This window comes from Aythya ferina (assembly GCF_964211825.1).
Source record: "Aythya ferina genome assembly, chromosome: 13".
In the NCBI taxonomy this organism is placed as follows: Eukaryota; Metazoa; Chordata; class Aves; order Anseriformes; family Anatidae; genus Aythya; species Aythya ferina.
The window spans coordinates 10847861-10871947 of NC_140311.1; the positions used below are offsets into that span (position 1 = coordinate 10847861).

The 24087-nt window shown below is 35.8% G+C and overlaps 1 long non-coding RNA gene across 1 annotated transcript in view; it reads left to right on the plus strand.

Moving 5' to 3' along the window:
• The window catches only part of LOC311444192, a 141951-nt gene that overhangs the window by 82137 nt on the left and 35727 nt on the right, over positions 1 to 24087 (plus strand). The window contains exon 2 of the long non-coding RNA XR_014697699.1: positions 4793 to 4871. This is a non-coding gene — a long non-coding RNA (uncharacterized lncRNA). The remainder of the gene's footprint in view (positions 1 to 4792; positions 4872 to 24087) is intronic.

A 24087-nucleotide genomic window follows, 5' to 3' on the forward strand; every position in this document is an offset into this window, starting at 1 on the left:
TGATTAGTCACAAACATAATAATTTGAATTTACATTTGTGTGTTGCTTAGCAGAGGAAGAGGAATCCTGTTAGACATACTAGCTGAAAAGAATACACTGATGCCTTAGAATAAACATGTATTTGGAGGAAGTGGCCTTGCATTCCATGTTAAGTGGATTGTGTGCAACAACCCAGTCTTCTCAGTCCAGTTCTGATAAAATTGACCTGATAGGCATTTTAAGGATGTTAAAGACAGACCACAGAAGAAGAACTTAGAAGCAAAGGATGTTTGAATGTAAATAAAGATTGAAGTCTTAGTTATTAAGTTTCTAACTTTTTGGTGGAAAGTACACTAAACATAAGTAAATGGGTGATATACTTTTAGCATCATGATTTACTGCCTTTAAATGGTAAATTGGGGAAAATAAAACATGCATGCATGAGTTCTTCATTTTTCAGTACTGGCCACCTTGTCTATTGCCAAGCTTTTTCTGCACAGGTTATAGAAGTGAGAATTCCTAATACACTTCTAAATTTTGAAGAATGTGCCTTTAGTCAAATTTAAAAACCTGTTTTGAAGAACTACAAAGAAGTCATCTTGATCCTTTTTCAGAAGATACCAAGTCTCCACGTACCTCTCTGTATGAAATTGAGAAGACTATCTACATCATGATTTGTTTTTGGTCAAAAAAACTTTGTCATAATTTTAAGGAAATTGTCATTTTGAAGTAGTTAATCATTCAAGGGGCTTCACTTGCAAGAACTTTTTAAGAATACTGTCTGCTCTGTTTTTGAAAGGATATTCTCAATGACGTGCTTGCATGGTGTGGATGTTTGCATGTGTGTACTTCGTAGAGCCAACTGATCCACACCATTTATTTCACATTTTCTGAAGGTTTCCTTTGTATCTGACGATGCAATTAAGTTTTTGATATCTCTAGCCTGACAGTGAGCAGCTCTATTCATTTAGGGCTAACTGTCAAGAGCGAGTGTCTGAAGTGTGATGACCTGCAACTGCATGACTCTTTGTGAATGCTGAGATCCTCAAAGCCAGTGTAGTTCGCAGTTACATAGCCCATGCTGTGCAACTGTTCTTGCTATGAAACTCATTCTCTAGAGCATATCATAAGAATACGATCCTATTAGTACAAACTGGAACAGATTTTACTCATTTGAAAATTCAAATAAATCCATTGTATGTAGTTCAGGTAGTTAAATCAGTATTGAACTAGAGAACACAGAGCAGCAGTGCTTATAGAACACAGTGTAAACACTCAGAATAGTTTTCTCATCTCTTCAATCTCAAATTTTCCAAAGCACTTCAGGATTTGTCATGCGGAGTTGGAAATATTCTTCCTCCTATGGGTTTTCCTGCAGCAAGACTAGCATTTCTTGCATGTCTTCTCAAAGTCTTCAAGCATTTTCAAAATTGCCCAGAGCATTACTTGCCATGTGCAGTTTAAATGGGTACCTTTTTTTTTACTTGCTGCCTGTCATCACTTCAAAAAGCCAGCTAGGAGGATACTATATTAAATTCAAGTATGCATGCTTTAGCAGATTAGCCAGGTTTGCCTCTTATCCTTAAACAGACAATATTACAAGTCTGTAATAACTTCAGAGACATTCAAATCAAGCAGTTTGTTTAATTGCCTTAAAGTATTTTGACTTACCATGAAATGAACAGATTAAGAAAGAAACAATTTTTCTTCTTTTTATTAAATTCAGTTGTCTCAAACAAAACCACCTACATGTAAGGTGCTATAAATTAGGTTCTCATTAAATCAGCAGTAGGGTGATCACAACTACTTTTGATCTGTTGTGGTTTATCACATCAGGAAGGGAATGTATCAAATTAGAAAACTATCAAAGGTTTTAATTGTTCCAAACAGAAGATAAACAGAATGGGAATGTCATATGTATCATGCCTTACTTCAGCCTTTTGATAGTTTACAACTCAGGAAAAAGTAACATAATATAGTTGTTGTCTTTATTTTAGAAGTGGCTATGCAGTTATGGATGAATGTACACCATAAATCCTATTTAGGTTGTCTCAGGAATATGCTACTTTCCCTGGGGTTAGTGCGAAGGTACACTCAAAACATCTTTCACCTTGAAGATTGCCTTAGTCTGGATGAGCAATGTAATAATCGTGTTATTAGGAATATTAATTGCATCCTTGTCACTACTGTTATAGGACTATTGTTACGGGTGGAGATGAGGTGTGTTAGTAAATATAATGGATTTTAAGAATATTTTGTTTCAGTAAATTTCATCTCTATTACTGTTGATCTCTCTTCTTTTGTGGTTGCTCAAGGATTAGGTCAAGAAGAAAACGTTATAGAATAGAAGGCTGAGAAAAGGAAGTACTTGAAAATAGTGTTTTTTAAATTACTCTGGGGTTTTGACCATGATCTTTCTGACCTTGAACAGTGGGTTTCTTGCTTGTAAAGAATCCAGTTCCAATGGCTTTCTGTTACTGCTTTCTGGTCACAGACTTCTGTGAAATAGGAAGGACTTCTGGAACAGCCCTTCACTGAAATGGGACCAAACTTCAAATTTACATCAGGTTGTTCACAGCTCTGTCCTTATTTCCAAAGACGGAGATCCCACAGCTTCTCCAGACATCCTGATCTGTGTTTGATTTGCAAAGAGTTTTCCCTTATATGTAACTGAAAATTCCTGTGCTCCAGTTTACAACTATTTTCTTTTGCTTTGCTAATGTTTTAATGGCTAGTAATGTTTCACATTATCACGCTTTTATGGAGAATTCTGATTTCTCGAAAGTTTTCTCCTTTTCTCTTTTGTGTGATGTATGATCTTCCCAGGATTGCTTGGTACACTGAAATATCTAAAGAAAATATTCAGTAGTTGCTCAGTAGGATCAGACAAATTTATCTGCTGTTGTGCTCATCTAGACTAGGCAGTACCTCAGCAATTCTAGGTTAGTAGTTTTAATTTTGTACCACTGCTATTAGAAATGAAAGAATCAAATTTCTAAAATATAAATTTAAGTGTTCATATTGCTTCCACTATCCTGAACTTACTTTCTAGCTTTTGAAAATCTATTGGATGAGCTGTGAGCAGGGCGGTATAAAGCTAGTGCTTTGAAGGCTAGTAGTAGAAGTGGTAAAAGCCAGTAGTTGAAATATGTCATGTTAAATAATCCTGCATTTCATTTGTTGTTTGTAGTAATGTTTGTCAAGTCTATTTTCTGTTTAATAAATCCCCTTGCTCTTTTTCAATCCTCTCCTACTTTATCAGGAGCTGTAATAGATAGGCCTGTTATTTGTAACAAGCTCATCTTGGTCTTTCATCATGATGAAAGACCCTGCTTGTGCATAATTAAGTGCAAAGTGTGGTTCTGAATTTCTTTTCTGGTAGACAGAAGTTGCAGAAGTAACCGAGGATGCTCAACTTTGTGTGTGTGCGTGTTACAAAATCAGTGACCATTCTGACATTTTTCGTAGCGGTGTATTAGGTTGATCTCCATTACTTTTTTTTCCTTCCCTAATATCTACTTCTGAAAAGTGTACCTATGCTATCAGACAAAATTTTGTAGTAGAGAAGAAGAAGAGGATAGACTAAATTTGATAGTGCAAACAATTTCCATTTGTAGTTAGAACATAGGGAGTTTATTCTCATCCATAAGAAGATAGAGTAGAAATAGAATTATTAAAATAAATATTGTAACAAGCATTCTTGTATGTTTTGTGCTCAATAACTGTTATATTGATTTGAAACCTGTCACTGGTAATGTGTTCTGTTCTTATAAATCCTGTATTTACAGAATGCTTGAATCTGTGTGTTTCTAATTTTTATAGAGATTTACAAATGTTTTTGTTAAATTTAACTTTCTTTAAAGGGATACTCTTTGTGTGTGTTTGTATCAGTATTATTAGGACATTAGTAGTTTTTACGTCTTCCCAGACTATGCTTAACCCTTACAGACTACAAACATGTGAGAGAAGTACATTGTTCTAAGGATGCTTTGGTCTAAATAAGATGGGAAAGAGATGGGCACAAAAGAAAGAGAAATGCATCCTCTAGCTTTTGGTGACAATCTGAGCCTTGTAGGTTTTAGAACCTGATAATAAAGAAACATGGCTGGGAAGGAAGAAATGCAGTGCTCTAGGGAGGCAATTAGTTAATTTCTCCTTTCCAGGATTTCATAATGAAAGAATACAGCGTTCACACTTCACTAGTTCTTCATTTAGATTCGCTCTTTTTCCATTTATTATTAAATTCTTATTTTCTTCTGAGGCCATGTCTTTTCTAGACTTAGCATGAAATAGCTGAGCTGTATTCAGAGGTCAGTTTTACGTACCTGAATTACTCAACTGCAAGAAAGTCCTGGAACCTTTAAAGCTTGCCAGCATTCTTCATGTGCCATCACTTCTGACCTGCTATGAAGCATTAGTTATCATATAACTAAGAAGATAGTTATATGATGTAAGATACAAGCTAATGGGGAGGATAAAGGTGGCCACTGAAGTAAAATATAAATATATATCAGAATGTATCATGTTGCTGCACAAACATCTTAAGCACTTCTATTGTTGAGAGTGCGAATGCATGCATTAATGTTTAGAATCCTAACCAAATTGGGATGATTTTTATGATCAGGGAATTTTAAATTGAACTGAATATGGTAGCTTTGCATAGACTTAAGTTCAAATTTAATGTGTTTGTTGCACAGTTGATTGTATTACACAGTATTCACAGGCAATTGAAGGAGTAAAATGTTGGTGAGTGTCACAGCAGATATTCTTGCATAATATTTTCAAAAGTTGGACTTTTTTTTCCCCTTTGCAGATGGCTTACGTTGTTTGAATGTTTTGTTTGCCTCTGTGTCAGCTTGGAAGATAATCAAATCAACGTGGAGAGTTAACAGGTAAGTCTAACAGTTGAATTATTAGATTAGTAAAAAGTTTTGATTTTTTTCTTGACCTAATTTTACATTTTCTGTGACAAAACAAATGGTAGAAACTTCCTTATTGCTGCTGAAAACATGTTAAAAACAAGCTTACTAAAAAAGTCTTGTGCGTATTTTGTTTTCTTATAATTCATCTGGTCCCTTAAAATATAGGTGTAATTCTTCTTGAAATTTGTTCTGTTCATTTTAAGATTCCTTGACTAGTAAATTAGATATACACAAAGTAAGAAAACAGGAATCATTTTCTCCCATTAGAATTTTCTGAGACCTCACTTCTGTTGTGATGTTTTGTTGTGGACAGAGGGTTCAACTTTCCTGATATCAAGCAAGTTCCAATACTGATATTCTGGAGTAAATCAGTTGCTTATCATGTAACTGACATGACATGCAAAAATACATTTCTGCATCCCCCAGGATGAAAAAATACACAATACATGAGAAAATACAGAAAAAGTAATCTGGTGCTCATGGGAGTGCATAGATAAAATAGAAGCCTGAGATATCGAGAAAACTGGATAGTCAGTAGAAGCTTTAGAAGTCTGCTTCTTCAGACTTACCTTTTCAGAAGATTTTTGTTGAAATGCTGTGGGACAGTGTGAAAGATGGAATACTATGTCTTTGGGGATGTTTTCAGATGTACCTTCATATTTTTTCTTTACCCATAATACAATAATGTCCTATTTCTTAGTAGTGTCTAGATAGTCATAGTTCTATATCTATTTTTAAAGACTCACCTTAGATTAGTAGCACTGCCCTGGGGCAAGTGGCCCATTCCTTTTTCTGTAGCTGTATTGAATCAATTCTGAATTGTTTCCATGTGTACTTTTTACTGGTCTCTCTGAATATTTGTAACAAATGTGGGTAATCTCTTAAAAATGTGGGTAATCTTTCAGTAGCATGCTATAGTTCAGTCTCAATCAGTACTTGCAGCTATCTAGAACAGAAAAGTTAATGATTAGGTGGTTTTTAGATCTGCAAGGAAGAAAAAACTGATTTTGATAATTACTTCTTTCATATTAGCAAAAGTAACAGGATAAATACATTAATGTTTCTTCACTTCGTTGAATAAATTTGTCCATCTTGGTTTCTTCTCTTTGACTCTTTAGTTTTAAGTTTGTGTGCTTGGAGCAGATAGGACTTGAGTACATCCTAGTACAAAAAAGTATATTATGTGGTCTGAAATGCTAGGGGAAACATGATTACTGATAGTATAATATTCTGTGAAATTGAAGTACTATTTAAGATACAGCTCATAGTTGCCTAACCTAAAATGGGGATGTGACAGGAGAGAGGCTGCAATATTTATGATTGTGGGGGGAAAACCTGCTTTCACATCGCTTTGATTTTTCTAAAAGCATGTTTTTAGTTTTATTTTTTTTTTTTCCACAGTGCATTTTATCCAAAATTTGACTACCCACGCATCTCCAGTTAATGCATTCCCTACCATACACAACAGTTACTTTAGTTCCTAGTCAGTGTAATGTGTGGATGATGCTAATTTCTTTCAGTGCTCTTGTACCTCTTCTAGAAAAGCATGTGTGATGGTTTCTAGTGTTCTCTCTTTGTACTTAAATGTAAACATAGATTTTTTTTTTTTTGCTTGGTTTTGTAGTGGTCCATGCATTCACTTTTTCCCTACAAGGTTCAAGAGATTTTACTAGCTTGTCACATGCATCAGGTAGCAGTTGGCATTGTTGATGTGTTCTCTGAAATGTGTACAGCATGGATATGTCTAAACTGTGATAATGCTATGCTCTTGTTGCACTTCTCTTACAAAAAATAGCCCAGGTATACAAAGCTGAACTGCCTTCAAATACATTTTCTCAGTACTTCAAATAACAGAAGAATAACACATTAGCATCTCAATAAGGCAATTGGATTTTTTTTTTCTTGGATTTTTTTAATGTCATTTTGTTATTTTTCACTAAAAATTTTGAAGAAACTAGAATTCATATTTCAATCTTCATGACATGCTTATACATTGTGTATTGCATACTTCTGGTTTTTCTTCTGCTTGATACAACAAAAGGTTTATTAGCTCAGTTCTGCTGTTTAGCTGCTGATTTCTTTTTTAAAATGCTTACTGCATTTGAAAAATTATTTTGAATTTTGTGGCAGTTATTTGAGAGCTCAAATTCGTTTCACAACTGACTGAATTCTGTAAGTTGGAGCCTGCATTCCCATACCTGAGCCACAGTATCTGTGTGTTGTTTGGGAGAAGCTTAAGGGCTTCAATAAGGACGTGAGTACTGCAAAGAAAGAATAAAAGGTAGTGCCACATCTTCTAGGCCTTCTTGAGATCTTAATTGTATCCACAGGTTTCAAGAGCTTTAGCATTCTAACTAGAGCTAATGTAATCTGAGTTCATAAATAGCAAAAGTAATCTACAACTGGTATCTGTTTATTTTGAGGGAAAGTATTGTGTTTCTGTAATAGACAATTCAGCAACAATTGTACGTGTTTACCACCTCTCTGTCTCCTCACTTTATTTTTTATTCACAAATTCCGTTTTTTTTTCCTAGGACCTTTGTGTTTGAGTGGTTTATGCCAATTAACTTTGAGTATTCTTAGGGGATCTTTGGTTTTGTATTTTTCTTTTCCTTCAACTAACTTCATAGATAGTGCTGTGAGCCAGTCTTCAAAGCTACTGAACAGGGAAAAAGCTAAAGAACAGAGAAACACCCAGGGAGTTTAGCACCCTTTGAAAAAAAGACTGTATGTTTATCTCCTCTATTTGATCAGCAAGCTTCTTATGTCAGGATTACACAATATCAACTGGTAACATTAGCTTGGCTCTGTACACAGCATAACTCAATTTGGCTAATTTTACTTTCCTGGGTTTGCATGCCTCCTTTTTTCTCTGTGCTCTCTCTGTGGATCAAACTCTTTTCTTGGAGTGAGAGCTAAAAAGCTGAGCTAGCTAAATCTCCACAGCAGTTTCATTCAGGATTTGATTGTGATTCACAGGACTTGGCAAAATGAAAAACAAACAAATAAATGAGCTTTTTCATGACTTGTTTCACCTCTCACAAAGAAGTGCAGAGATAAAGAAGTTAGGTGGACTATAAATTCAAAATCTGAAGGAAAAAAAAACAAGGAAAAAAAAAAACAAGGAAAAAAACAACACACTTTTTAAAATCCTGCTAACCCTTTTTCTCCCAAGACCTAACTGACTCTCTTAAAATGAATACCTTCATTTACACAGCAAAGATAACCACACTGAGTAACAAAATCATTTAATACTAAATTACAAGCAGCTTCTCAGTTTTACTTTGTTCAGCTGTGTATGGACATACCCTGTTTGGTTTGTGGATTTAGAGAGTTGTTCTTAGTCAGAGACACAGGTGCAACACATTCACATGTATTTTGCTTTAAAATGGCCAAATTGAGGAGTGGCCTATTGGAAGAATTGGCAGACCTGCTGGAGCTAAACCTGCTGGGAGAACAGAACTGCTGTACTGTGTTGAACATCTCCTGTATCATCTGTTGTGTAGGCAGAGCCCTTTCTGGCTGGGAGAAGGGAAGGTGGGCTGCTCCCAGCTGACTTCAGACATCAGAGGCCCAAGTGCATGCTGTTCTGATCCATCACAACTCCTGCCACAGCTAATACCCTCTTTTATCACTATGTCTCTTTTCTTTCGAATATGCTCCTTCTCAGTATGGTCTGTCTTATTGGGAGTGTGACCATGCCCATGGAGCAATTACAAAATAAAGAGCATTAGGGTCTGCAGTCCCCCTGCAAAGGCAGGAACAGAGCTGGACCTGCTTCATACAGTTTTATGTGAAATTACTCGTGAGCAGTGTATCAAAATTATATAAATAATAAATGTTGAAGCTTTCCTCCTTATTTCTCCCCACTGCCCCCATCTCCCCAGATCTAAGAGATGAAGAATCAGCAAACTGAACAATGGTAGCCTTAGGCAAAGTGCTGTGGAGATGACTGTAAAGGAACAGAAGAGCTTGCTGAAAACTTGCTTCACAGTCTGTCAGCCTTGGGCACTAAATATGAACCTAGCAGGCCTGGAAAGACTTCATCAGTGACTAACTGTTGTGTTCTTCCCTGCAAACCTTTTGTAATACCTGCTGTGAATTAAGTTTTGATGGTTAAATAAGCATATGGGGCAACTGAATGTGCTTTATGGTATCTCTTGTGTATATGTGTTGCCTGTATTTTTCAATGGATCACTTGTCTGTACTGTATTACAGCATTGGACAGGTTTGGCAGAGCTGTTAAGCAGCGTCCATGTGGGAGTTAATATAACCCACCCATTAGATACATTTTCCCCTTTAAAGAGACCTTATGTGCTGGCAAGCCTCCGGGTGAGCTATGAAAGAGAAGTGGAAAGAATTTAGAAGACTAACGAAAGTAGTATTTCAAACTAATGTCATTGTAATAAAATAATTATGTGGGGTACTGGAAGACTTAGACTGCTGACTAAAACTGTGCTGCATCAAAATGCTGTGATACCATTATATCAAACAATACTGCCTTTGAAGTAAGCATACTTTGAAGCTTCTGGGCCATATTCATTAGTATATTACTTCCATTTAAACTGGTATGAAATAATCAGAGTATGATAGGCAAAAAGTTTATTGCAGTATGGTAGAAAAAGAGGACTATGGTTTAGGGTTTTCTCTAAAGAAATAGGTCAAATATTGCTTAACAGAAGATTTGTCAGGAAGACCATAAATGCAACGCAATTCTTCCCTGGTGGAGATGGGCAGAAAGCAAAAACACACTGCAAATCTCTGAAAGGGTTCTTTCAGGTTTGAATGTGCTAAAAAGATATTAGATTTTTTCTCCTTCCTTTCTGTCCTTCCCTGGCAGATGATGCTGTATAATTGCAATATGAACCATCTGGAAAATATTGCTCTTTTGTGCCAGGTGCTCCACCACTATCCTCTCATTTGATTGCAGCACTTCAGCTTGCTTCTGTCTGCTTTAAGTATGTCTGTCTCAACAAGACAGCAAATAGATTTAAGTAGGTATGAAATACATAGCTAAAGAGATAATTAACACGCAATATTCTATGATTATTCATAGAATAATAAATTAACGTTATCAACCATGGACAGATAAGGCTTTTAAAATTTGTACTTATTTCTTGACTGATAGTTTTTACAAAGAATATTCAAAATTCAAAGTGCTTGCTTAGAGGCATGGGAATTCTTTTTTTAATTTTAATTTTTATTGTACCTGGGTCAGATATCTAGGGCAAAACATGAGATTTTAAAAACAGCCTATTTAGTCCAGTAACTTTGCATAGTAGGCATTCATAAACATTACCAGCCATTGAGAAAAGGAAACAAAAAGGCAAGTAAAGCACAGAATCAACATAAACTCATTAAAAACAGAAATATTCAACTGTTTCTTTCATCTGATTATATCTGAAGAATGATAATTTTTGGGAGGGAGTACTTGTTTATTATGAGTTTATCTTTGAAATCATTTCTGTTATCTCTTTGTCCAAATCTAATCCTTCATATCTAACCACATCAATCATACACATGAATAATTATTTTCAGTGTGTCATGATCCATTTTCTCTGTATGCATAATTTAGCTACTGCCCATGGCAAAAATAATCAGAAATAAGTATTTTGGGGGTTACTCAAGCTCTTGATGAAAATCTGATATAGATAGGTATAGAATGGAGACTGCTAATAGTGTCTGTACTCACAAACTTTTGTTCATTCTCCTCTCAAAATCTCTTGCAAAATGCCAAAATAATTATAGGAATAATAGAAAAGTTAGGGTAGTATTTCTCAGAACATCTGATGCTCTCCAAAAGTATCTGCAATATTCCCTTGATGTAGATTTAGGTCTAGTCTTCCTATGTTTATTGTACTCCTGGGAAATGATCACAGAAATGACTGGGGTCTCTACTTGTTCAGATTAAGATAGTCAAACCTAGCAACTTCAGTCCCAACTAAGAGCTAGAGAGTCCATTTGGGCAGATGTGAACATAGTTCAGCCCATTGCAGTAATGCCTTGAAGAAGCATCCTAGGGCCTAAACAAGTTATTCGGTCCCATTCCTTGTTTCTTATTTTTGCTTCTTATTTGCAATGGTTTTACTAGAATAGAGGAAAGAAGCTTGTTTTTTATCTAGTGATAATATGATTTGGCCAAATCTCAAGTGCAATATGCTTGAAAATCTGAAGGGCTTGAAACTACTTTTAGAATTATATCAGGAAGAACAACATAAAGGAACATGCCCATATTCATTGTATGTATTAGGAAATGTCTGAGAAACTTCCCCAGTGAAACCCAAATGAGATTTGTAAGGCAGTACAGGCAACAGAAACATCTCTGAAATCTACTTCTGAGAGACGTCTTGACATGCCAGTGTTAACAGCCAACTTCTGACTTCTTTCATTATAAATTTATAAATCTTAAATCTGTTGTATATTATGAATGTGTAAGTTGAAACTATGACCTCTTTAATTCAGAGCAACAAAAAACATACAACTGAAAGCAAATCCTTACAGAGCTGGTAACTGACATGAAGCATGTTGATGAAAATAGAAATAAGACATGTTTTTTCTTTTCCTTACCAAGGAAACCCTTGCTGTGTTTTAAACAAATATTTCTTTTTAGTTAATATCTAATGTCATTGTGTTGGTTTCCAACTTACATGACAGATGGCTGCCAGAAATGTCATATGAGGCTACGGATAATTACGAGAGCTCAATTGTAAGCTCAGATAAAATGCCAATAAGGCACTTACGTAGCCCATTTTTTCCTTAGAAGGGAAGTACTAAGTAGCTGTTCTCTGCCTCTCAAGATTTAATAGTCAGTTGCCAAGATTGACACCTGAGCTAGTTATTAGAACAACAGTTTTGCATGTTTTCAGGAAGACCTGTCTCCAGGTAGCATTGACATCTGCAAACACCCAGTAAACACCCACTGTATTTTTTTCTCTAAAGTTAGATTTGGGATTGGTTCATACACTGTATTTATAGAATTTCTGTGAGCTTTCTTTATAATTCATTACTCTAATATCCCTATCTAAAGGAAGAGTAAAGAGGGTTTTCTAATGTAGGACCAGATTGATCCTACTACAGATACCTTAAGAAAATAATGAAGAAATGTGGTTTTCTTTCTGTCTGCTGGTGGCAAAGACTTGGCATCTCTAGTCATTACAAATTTGGAAGCAAAAGTGCCCGTATCTTTATATACTGATCAAGAGATGTTGTGTAAATTGTAGGGTAGAATACAGAGGGAAACGCTGAAAAAAAATCTTGAGTAGGGGCTCCAACCAAGCATAATTATTGGTTGGTGTGAAAGGCAATTAAGCTCACAAACTATTTATTCTGTATGTGAGCATTTTTGTGGGGTGTGGAAAAAAAAAATAAATCCAATTTTTAGAAAGCCTTGAGTGTACCTTCATTTTGCAGTTGAGTGACTAAACTATATCTTAAAATCATGACCCATCTTAGAAGAAAGATTCCACCCAGCTCCATCAGACAAAGCCTCTGGGCAATATTGTAAAAAAGTTTGATGCTATTAATGGAAAAATAGTATGCAGAATTTTCTTTTTTTTTTTTTTTTTTTTTTTTTTAATTAGGCAAGTAACTGAGTGGTAGGTTTTTTTTTTCTTGTAAACAATAGTCTTTTTTTCTTTGTTTTAATAATATCCAATCACAATGTTTATTGCCTGATTTATATAAAGCTAATTACTAAAGAGTGAAGAGATGGTATTTATCTTGTTACCCAAAGGAGATTTAATGATAATGGATGATCTTTAATGACGTTAGCATATCTCTAAACTAAATAAAGGAGTTGAAGTCTCTACAAATCAGTTCTATGATCAAAGCTTATGAAGTGATCATTTAACCTGAATATTGGCTTTTCACCCAAAATGCTGCACTGAAATGAATCTCCTCTATCAAGTACATGTGATAAAATGGTAGCTATATAAACACATGTTTATTGAACGGGTCAGCACTGATTTGCACTAATTTTACAATGAATCTATTATTTTTATTTTTGGGTCCCCTGGACTTAAAGGGAAACTAGAGCCAATTGCTCTGAATTGACAATGGCTTGCAACGGTTGAGGAACAAAATGTTAGGTTTCCTGTCATCCATTGTAAGCTTTAAAAATTTAATGTGAGGGTATTTCAGTTAGTTAATTTGCAATTCAAAATACCAAAATATTTACATAAAGTATTTTTTTAAATGAAATAGTCTACAAAGTAAGTTTTGTGCCAATGCCAGCTTTCTCAAGCTGTAAGCAAGAATGCCGTATTTTAAAAGTTAAAGCTCTGTTCTGTAGTTCAGATATTCTGCTTATGAAAAATGCTGCTGTATAATGTATACATCAGAAACATTTTAAAATGTCACAGAAGCTTGAAACATTACAAAGGTTAATACTACAACTAATACAGTCCTTGCTTCCTTTTATTCTTACATACATACATAGCTCCCTTGACTTCCAAGGAGTTAGTGTGGGAGCGTTACAATCTGGATGGATAGGTCTGGAATGTGATGAAATTAGAGGCATCTGAGTTCCTCTGCATATTGTGTATCACGTGTGCAAGAGCTCTGAAACCAACAAAATGCTGCCGATTGTTCTTCTGCTGGTTCTCAGTTTGGAAAAAGTGGAAAAGTTGAGACAGGTTGAAAAAAATGGAAGATTTGTGCTAATAAGTGATGGCTCCCTTTTGATATAACAGAGGTGTTTAGATATTGAAACTTAATGCCAAGATCTCTTCTGATTTCCTACCTCTGACTTTGCGGTCATATTCCATAGCATGCCAAATTCTCTTGTGCTTTGGAATATAGCTGAGAGACATTTCAGAGCGGGCTGGTGTAATAAAGTGTATGCACATAATCAAATTCAAACCAAGACTTATATGTGGAAAATCACTGTTTCATGCTCTTGAGCGGTGTGAGGCTGAGGGTTAAAAAGAATAGTGTCTTCATAAAAACCTGCAGTAAAGCTGCATGTGTTTCACCGAGGCTGCGTTTCCATCCTGTAAATCTGCAGTAAAGTGCTGATTCTTGTATTCTGGATTGTTATATTTCCATTACATCTTTCATATAACCAAGCTGAAAGAGTCATGTTTACTTCATAGTTTCATCTGGTTGAAGGGAATTCAAGTTGTGGATATATTGTGGTTTCTCAATCCTTTAATATTTTCCAGAATGACTACTAAACTGTTGATTTAAACGTGTTTTCCTGTCTGACTGCTTGCTGCCTTGTTTTTACTTTAAATTGCAACTTTTGAGAGTACAAGAAATACATTTTTTTTGCACTGCATTTCACTGAATAGATTACTAAGAAATGGAGATGTGATCAAACTTGATTCTGGGGCTTGGAGAAATAGCTTACGCTGCTACAGAAAGAATTAGTAATTGAGGTAACATCGAAAGTGGAAAAATGAAGTTCCATGAAAAATCAGGTTAAAGGTGTAAGTAGAAAAAAAAAAAATAATAGAGAAAGGAAAACCTTAGGCAGAGTAGGTGATCTCCTAATGTGCTCCATGCAGTACCAAGTACACAGGTGCTGAAATGGTTGACATGACATACAGGAGAGCAAAATTAATGTAATAATTAAGCAAACCATGAAAAAAGTCATGTTTTAACCAGAGTTTGGTCCGTACATGTTATCTCAAATCCTCCTCCAGCCCTCCCAGACACAAGTAAGATTCCATATATTTTACCTGTGGAGGAAAGGGCATGGTTAAGTTCTATTAGTTTGAAAAACAAAGCACTAATTTATTCTTTTGGCATTAAGCTGTCTGAGCTCTGGTAATGATTTAACTTAATGTTGCTGTGGATGTAGTAACAAATCATATGGACTACCCATTTTATTTTTATGACATTTAAATATGCCCTTTAAAATCCTTTTACCCTGTTGTTCTGTAAGTGACAAAAATGGTATCTTTAAAGTACTGGAAAGAGTGAGATGAATTGTGTGTGCTTTCATTTAGGTAAACTGACTATTTCAATGCAAGTTAGCACCAAATAACAAGTATTCGATGTTTACTAAACCAAGTTCACTTAGAATATCACTTATTGCTTATTATTCTTCTAAATGCAATGCTAGTGCACTGCTATTACTGTAGCTATTATAAATAAAATGCTTACATGTATGGAATTACCCGAGTGTAGGTTTGTGTTTCTGAAGTCATTTTTTTTTTTACTTTAAAAAATAAATAAGATTACTTTTAGTATATTTTAGTTGGCAAAGTAGTGCCTTTGTACAAGGGGCTTTGAATATATAGTTGCTTTCTGAAAATGTCTTATTCTGAGATCTTGAGTTGAATAAGTTTTTCTTTCCAAAAGGATTAAATGAATTTGGAATATAGGATTTACTTTTGTTCCTTGGTAGGGATGCAGATTTTTATGATTAGTAGCAATTAGGTAATTTTGAGATGTATTGAATTAAAGGTCATTAAGCATGTCCCATAGTCCATGATGTACTTAGTTTAGCAGACCCTGGCTTCTCTAACAGTGTCACCTTTGTTACAAGAAACAGTTTGAAAATATGAATTCTGAATGTTCAAAATCAGAAAGTCGGTAAAGAAGACTAAGCCTTGTTAATCTGAGCCAAAATGTTTATTTTAAAGTCATTGCAAATACAAATGAAGATAATTGCTCTTATGGCACATTTCACTTCATTTTTGTCTCAGTGTGTTTGGCTCATTTATATTATGGAAGACAACATTAAAATGAGGGATGAACATGGAATTCTAATGAGAGCAAGCAAAGTACACTGCTGGAAGATGCTTCTAACCCTAACAGCAGATAACTTAGAAAGCTTTATAAGAGAATGTACACAATGTAAATTCCTTATGGCAGAAATCCTGTTTTCTGCAAAATATTCTGCATAGTCCTGAGTTGTGAATCTGTGCTACCTAAATATCAGTAGAGCCAATAGAAGTAACTAGAAAATCTTGTCTTGGGTAAGAATCCATCAGGGGAATCTAATGAAAATGGGAAGAAAATGGCATGACAACGACGATGAGTAATGCTTTTTGATGCATCACTGTTAAGTGAGGGACCTGCCAAGGCATTTCAAACAGTGGAAGAGAAGGGATAAAGAATGCTTAGAGAAGTGCAGTCTTGCTTTTAAGGAGGGTGGGAGCAGTAACAAATAGTCTGGTTCTCCAAATTGCCAGATACATTGTACAATTGTAAAGTATTTAATATCTGCTTCCTGCATGTCAGGTGGTGAAGAGGCTTATACACCTAAGAGCTGTGGAACTGCTGTGTGGGAGAGAGATTAGCAGGAAAAAGGGTATTGAAAACAACCCCTCCATGCTTTTCGGAGAGAGATATAGGTCAAATCATCAAGCCATGTGGGTGTGCAGCATCAAGCAGGGAATCAGAAACTGATTATATTGGACAGCACTACACTTTGATAGTGAATTTCTGCTGTGGAGAACAGGAAGGACACAGAACCTTAATCCTTGGGGCCTGTGAGAGTACCATGACTGCCAGGTTTTGTGGGATTCCTGTAATTAAAAAAAAAAAAAAAAAAAAAAGAATAGCCAATGAGAAGACAGACCAAGGTTTGACATCCCCCTTGTTATAGGCCTTTTTATATATTAATTTTCCAAAATCCTCCAGTGAGGAGAGAACCTTGCAATAGCTATCAGGATGAGTTTGTGCTGTCAGAATGGCACAGGGACAGAAGAATCCCATTCATCACTTTAATAGGCAAAATACATGTATGAAGTACATCAGATCTTGTAAGGAGCCCCATTCTCTATTTACCTACATACAAATTATTTTTTCTGTACTTCCCATTAACATTTTAAAGAAATTAGTTTTAATATCAGTTCTTTAAAATTTAACCCCCATAATATTAAATCTGTCCTACACTAAAGGAAATAATAGTCATTTAAGACCATTGTCTAGAGTTTCCTCTTATTAGAATACATGCATTCTAATTATAAATGCATAATATTTATACTATATAAGAAGGAACCAGTAATGTATGTATAAAGTTCTGTAAAGACCTTAATTTGAAAATGTAGTGTAGTAAGAGGAGGAAAAAGCATTGCTAAATGGTGATGCTTGGTGAAGAGAGTTCTGCAATTCTAAGCATAAGGATGAAGTAATTTTTTTTTAATGACATATTGGTAAAGACCTTGATTTTGTGTATATGCACGTCTGGGGATGACATATTTCATTAGATTAATTCTCCCCACTCCTGTAAATGCTGTGTACCCTCCTCCCTGTCCCCCCAGAACACTGGGCCAAATGAAGAGAAAGATAATAGGGCTGTAACTTCTTCATGGCTTCGACAGAATTTTGATTCTCCATAAACTCATGACAAGCTTCACATGTCAGTAGAAATAAGTGTGAGCTGGTGTTGTTTGGGCTTTCCTCTGAGCTCTCAAAATACTAGGAAATTTCCTGTGCTCATGAGACCTTTATTTCGGGTTATTTTTAATGTATTTTTTTAATGTTTCAAATGAAAAAAAAAAATCTGCTGGTGTCTTCTGAAGCTTAGTGCAGCAATTGTGTATAGGTTTGAAAAAGGCCATACAACTAGAATGCTGGCTTAACAGATGATGCACATTCATACGAATTACTCATTGAAATTCGTTTGAACTCAGAGGGATCCTGGAGCAGCAACTGCAAAATCAAGTAAACAGGCTATTGAATTCTAACAAAGCAAAATGCGAAAGACATGTGTTTGTGTGTTGGAAGTTGGACCTTGTGGAAGCAGGTGCATACTGAATAACTAATCAACAGAAGGTTTATTCGTCAAGGGCTGTTTGCCATTCGAGGTTTTCTGTATAAGCACTTACTGGTTGACCTCAAATAAAGCATTGAATCCTTCTGAAGTGATGGCATATTTTCAGGGTGTTTTATGCCTGGGTGACTGGTGTCATCACAACTGAATTAATCATGTATATTTACTTCTGCTACAGTGTTAAGTTTCTTTTTTCTTTAAAAAGATGTGAATGCTCCTCCTAATGTGCAAGGACTGTGTAGGAAAGGAGCTGAGATGGTAAACAAAAAGATGAGAAAGGACAGAATAATGTGGCTACTAAAAATGTATGTAGAAAAATGATCATGCCCATAACATCGTCATTTGTTCTTGTCTGCAGAGGTATGAAAATTATAGAGGTATGAAAATTATTTGTGTTTACAAAAGTAAGGATTACAAATAAATCAAAAGCCAGCACCCCCCTCCCCCCCCCCAAAAAAAAAAAAAAAAAATTGATTAGGATGTCATGTGGTGGCGTTTTTTGTTGTTGTTTTGTTTTAAAGCCTTTTAGGCATAGTCAGTTGGATTAAATTTATTTCAGTTTTGGGGTCAGTGAGAGATGAACGTCAGTCAAGGTGTCTCTGTCAGGTACTGCTGCTTCATCTTTGCTTTGAGCTGGCAGTAACAGCACAGATGGAAGGGGAGAGAAGAAATGAAGAGAAGTAAGCTATAGAATTGCTTCATGCCAAAAAGGACAGAATTACTTAGTTATGGTAGCACAGTAAAAGTTAAAAATGCTTCAATGTCAGTTTTTTTTGGAAGTAAACACACTGGCTGTCTTGGAACCTTGCATAACTGTGAGCAGAATAAAGGGAACCAACACGTTTATGAATAGAAGAAAAGTCAGACTAAAAAGTCTGTGATTCCACAGATGTGGAAAAAAGGTTAAAAACTCATAAACCAACACAATTTATATATAGTATGTGAATTTGGACACTAAGGTAAACAAACAAATTATGAAAACCTTATTCTAAAGCACCTCCGATTTTTAATGGAAACTCAGTTTGAGTTATGCTTATATTGGAGTGTGATATCAGAGTGGAAGCCCAATGTAAGACATTTTTCATGATCTTAGCCACAGTCATTGCATAACTGGTAGGTTTAACATTTTTCAAAGCAGTTTGATTTTTTTTTTTTCCCTTCCCCTTACATGACCTTTTAGTTCCTGAGCAGTGTGACATTTTTTCCAAGAAAGATGAATAAAGCCCACAGCAACCTGCTTTTAGAAGCTGATATAATGAATATACTTGATTGTGATAGGTTGTCTGAACTCTCAGCATCATAGGTGACAAAGCTGAGTTATTTCTCTGATTATACCGTGCTCTGTCCATAGAATGATTTGGTGGTCTTCCTTCTTAGATGATGACAAGCAGTCTCTAAGGGATTAGATGCAGTGGTAGCAGCAATTAGCAATGTCTCGAGAACTACGTGGTGTCACATGCACAGTACAGGACTGGTCAGTGCTGTGGAAGTTACGGTTAGCACAACTGAAGATGGAGCCGTGGCTCTGAGTGACAGTGACACCTTCCCACAGGCAGAAGGGGCAGCCTGGCGGGGAGTGTGATGAATCTTCTCAGGGGACCTGAACAGTGGGGGAGTGCATGGGAAGGAGTGACTTCAGGGCGTTTCATGTCTGCAGCACCCCAAGAGTGGTACTTGGCCTTAATGCACAGTTCAATCTCTATAACTATTTTAGAAGAGAAGTGTATTAATTATACTCTTCTATGTGGAATTTTTCTACCTGCAAGCCTTCTACCTCACTGAGAAGGATATAATTAAGTTGGTAAAAATAGCAGCACTTGAAATCCTTCTCTTTGAAACAATTTATTTTAAACAGATATTTTAATTTGTGTTACAACACAGATGCAAAAAAGCCAAGTTTATCTGCAGCTTTGCTAACTGGAGCCAGCCCATCATTATGCTAAGCGTTATGTAATGTTAACAAAATAGAGCTGGTGCCTACACATCTTATGCTAACTAATGCACTTTACAGAAATATAAATATCAATTTACCAAAGCAAATAACTGCAGAACAAACAATAAAGCATTAGTTCCCATATTGCCACACTAGCACATGGAGCAGCATGAGTATTTATGAACTTGCAGAGCAGTTCAAATGCCGGTGCTTATCCACAGCAATGTAAGCAGGCATGCAGGTGCTGGAAAATAGAGATGGCTCAGGGACTCCACCCAGGTAAGTGGCCTGAACAGCCTCTTAGCCTTGTTACCTGCAGACACAAACTGGAGCTGGCAGTGTGCTGCCCCTTAGGAATGGAACACTCAGGTTCCGCCATGGTTTCATGTTAGAAGGTGATTCCTGTACTGTTTTATATTTCGTTATAAAAACAGAAACTAATATCAGGATGTTACTGTTCTGCATGTGTTTTAGCCTTGGAAAGTGATTTTGGCCTTCTGTGGGTTTCAAGTTTAGTAACTTACCAGTTTCTTACCAGCGCTCTCATATTGCTTGGGCAGCATCAAAGAAGCAACAGAATTGGACAGGATCATACTGGTATGAAATAATTCTCTGCTTACTGCTGGAAGCACATAAGTATATTTCCTGAGATTCTGCTGCCTTCACCTCACCAGTCTCTCATGACTCTTCTTGGTATATTCTTACTTTCTGCAAGCTTTCTTGTATCTGACTTTGTGTCTTTGAAACACCGATCATTTTAATGTAATACATAGAAAATATAAAATTGCAGGGAAAAAAAAAGGAAGGACTTTGAAGTTTTTCTTACCTTTTTATGTGTTCCCAATGCACATAAGATAAAAGCAGTCAAAAATATTTCCACACCCAATTGCTTTGTAGTGTTTGCTTGATTCTGAAGAGGAAGAAATTAAATTGAAGTTCCTGTTCTAGTTCCCCTTAGCCTTTTTAGAAAGTGTAACTGGATTTTTCCAGAAACAGCAAATGGTCAGTATCTATGCAACTGAACATGGCAATAAGGTGTTCAAGCATGTTTTAAGAATGTGGGCCCCAAAATAGAGTACACAAATGGGCAATCCTGAGTATTAATTTCAGTCTACCTTCCTAGTCTTTCTTCCTTTGCACGTTCTGGACTTGTCCTGAAATGGTCCATTCAAGTAGAATTCTGGTAGATAAAACTTGGATCAGAATCTCCTATTTTCTGCTTTTTTTTTTTTTTTTTTTTTTAGCATACATACATGCATACTTGGATGAGGAGCTTGAAGGTGATATTGTTCTTGTATTTTGAAGTGCAGGAGGGAGCAAAAGGGTCTTTCTGCTGCTTCCTTCCATTGCCTGTAAGCAAGATGGGAAATGTCAGAAGTTATAAAAAGGCACATGAATAATTTAAGGAACTGAATTTATGTATGCTCTATGAATGTGCTCCTGTATGAGTTTTTGGGACCTAGATTGTAAAACAAAAGTAATATGTCAGATTCTGTGTTGTATTTTTTGGTCTCCCCACTTCCTAGCTGCTGATTGCAACTGCTACAGTTTCCTAGGACTTCCGTTAAGACTACTAGCGAGGCTTATTGTCATGAAGTTACTAATTTACCTGATATTTACCGAACATGAAATGTTATTGGCGCCTTAGTACCATATTTCATTTTTCAGAAGTGGTAATTAACAATTTGGATTATGTAGAAAAAGAAGATGCCAGAAGCTTTTCATAAATGCTAAATTCCTTTTAAGAAAAAACTGTTAAAACCCAGTTAGAAGTAATAGCAGTGCCTGAGTTTAATAGTCCAACAAATACAAATGATCATAGCCTGGCAATTAACAGGGGCTTCCCTTAGGTGACTTGGGATTTAGATAACAAATCTGTAACCATTTCACAGTTCGTATATACAAATTCTTAATGTGAGTCCTGAAATTTCATTAAGAATAACGCATGTGTTCTAGAGTAGAAGGTTACCCTTTCACCCCGTCAGGTGTGTGTACTGGAAATGCAGATGGTTCATGCAAACTTGCCAGCTGTCTAGTCACTAATAAATTCATCAAAATTCAATAGACAAAAGTTCAATTTCCATTTAATTAATAAGCTATGATACTCATAAATGTGTATCAGGAAATTTCTAGACTGTATTTGTCTATTTATTACTAAAGTTATAACAATGGATAAGTTTTCAGGAAACTAACTTTGATGTAAAAATCATTGAGTTTTTTAACTTTTTAATTTAATTTTTAGCCACTATTTCACTGTGCTTTAAAATAAAAACAAAACCAGAATGTTACTATTTTTTTTTTTTACCTGAAAAGTGAAATGTGAGTACTTATAGGCAGGATCTAATTACAGACTTCAAAAACCTGTGTTTTGAATTGAAATTTAATCAAATTACACTTTAAGTGTGTAAGTCCAAATAACAGAGAGGAAAGCTCTGACAATTAGCCTCTCTCCTCTTAACCCTTTCTCCTCTGACAAATGCTTTTTAACCTGAACAGTCTGACTGATATCAGTGGTTTTGGTCCTCATCTGCCTCAAATTATATAGCACAATTCACAAGGAAATTAGCCTTTTACATTTTGACAGACTGTTATGGCCACATAATGTGCCTGCATCAGTCTTTCCTCTCCATGAGACATAGGGAAAAGCTTCTGTACTGATGCAAAGATAACGGAGACTGTAGCACTCTGGAAAGATTGAAGGGGGGTTATTACATGCATTTGAGACCTCATACATCTGAGGTCTGATCAATGTATGTTTACTCTCTATATATTTGGAGCCACTTCTCTACAGCATGCTGGGGATTTCCAGGCTGGTAGCAGATGCTGTGGAAATACCTGATGATTCACAGCAGGTATTCAGCCATTATATGTGAATTTGTAGTGGTTTGGGAAACAGCCATTTTGGGGGCCAAGAAAAGCCCACAAAACCAAATTCAACAAACTAACTGCTCAAGAATTCAACAAATGCAGGTCCTCATAATCACACCAGAGAAGACTGCCAGGCAGAAAAAGAGAACGCGACTGGGGGGAAAAAAAGCAGATGTATGATAGAACTAGTCACAAATGCCAAGTATAAATAGGGATGGATTTGTTAAGAAGCAGTTATTGATTCTTGTGCCTTTCCTTTCTGCTTTGATTGATGCCTTCTATTCCCTCTTCCCACACACAATTATTCATTTCTTATTTTTCTTCTTATAACAGTATTCCCAGTTTCTTCTGCATGTAAAGAGTGGCTCCTTAGATTTCAGCAAGGCTTCCACTTACCCTTAAGACCTGGCTTTTCTGTATTGTGTTCAAGTAATTAGTTGACTAAAATCAATCAGGTGTGTGGGAGTGCTTACTGGTAATAAGGAAAAACTAGACAAGAATTGTATGTTTCATTCTCCATATGTTGCCTGTTTCTTCTTTGTATATTCCCTGTAGATGCTGTCTATTAGGAATGACTGTAACCCAGGTAAAAAATCTGGCAAGAAATTGATTAGCTCTGATTAGAGCTGGGGGATAAGTATCCAGATACTTATCTTACACATCTTAGCAGGAAAGCAGAGAAAAATAAATTTAAAAATAGGCCCAAATGGAAATTCTGCAAATACGTTGTGATTTAACCCAGCTGGCAGCTAAGCACCACACAGCCATGCACTCACTCTTGCCAGGTGGGATTGAGGAGAGAATAAGAAAGGTGCAAGAACTGATGGGTTGACATAAGGACACTTCATGAAGTAAAGCAAAAGCCGCATACACAAATAAAGCAAAATAGGGATTTAATTCTCTGCTTCCCATTGGCATGCAGGTGTTCAACCACTTCCAAGAAAGCAGGGCTCATCATATGTAATGGGAGGACAAACACCATTACTCTCAACATGTTGTCATTCTCCCCTTCCCCCCAGTCCCCTATTGTTTCTGCTTTTTGTTCTGGTGAAATAAGAAATTAAACTTAAGTTCACTCTGAAGCTCCTTGCTTTATATGTGAAACATGCAGCTTTGGGTTGTTTTGCTCTCTTAATTTTATTAAATTTAAATACTATTTCAGAAACTACTTCAGAAATTTCCTTCTCCATATGTTCAAGTGAGGTTATTCAATAATTTGGTCTGAATTTAAAATTTTCAAGTGCTAAATGCTCTTTTTAAAATGCTCATTATAGTGCTCAGTGTCAAAACACCCTAGTGTAGTAAAATAGGTAGTTTAAAATAACAAATAATTAATAGCTTATGGACTAAATACAATCCTAATGTTTGTGTTCTATTTCCTGCATACATAGTACATAGTACAAATGCCTAAATAAGATCAGTCAACCTGATAAAACTGAAACAAAAAATTGCTTTAACCTTTTTGAGACAATATGTTTTGACATTTTCAAAATGAAACAAGTCAAGATTTCATGTAGACTTTTCCCTCTGAAGCTGTCATAAAAATCAACAAGTTCTCATGACACATTCAGAAGGAGAAGGCATTATGTTTTGTGTTTTGAAAATGTTACTGTTGTTGATCAGTCTTTTTGTTATCTGACTCAACTGTTAAAGAGATT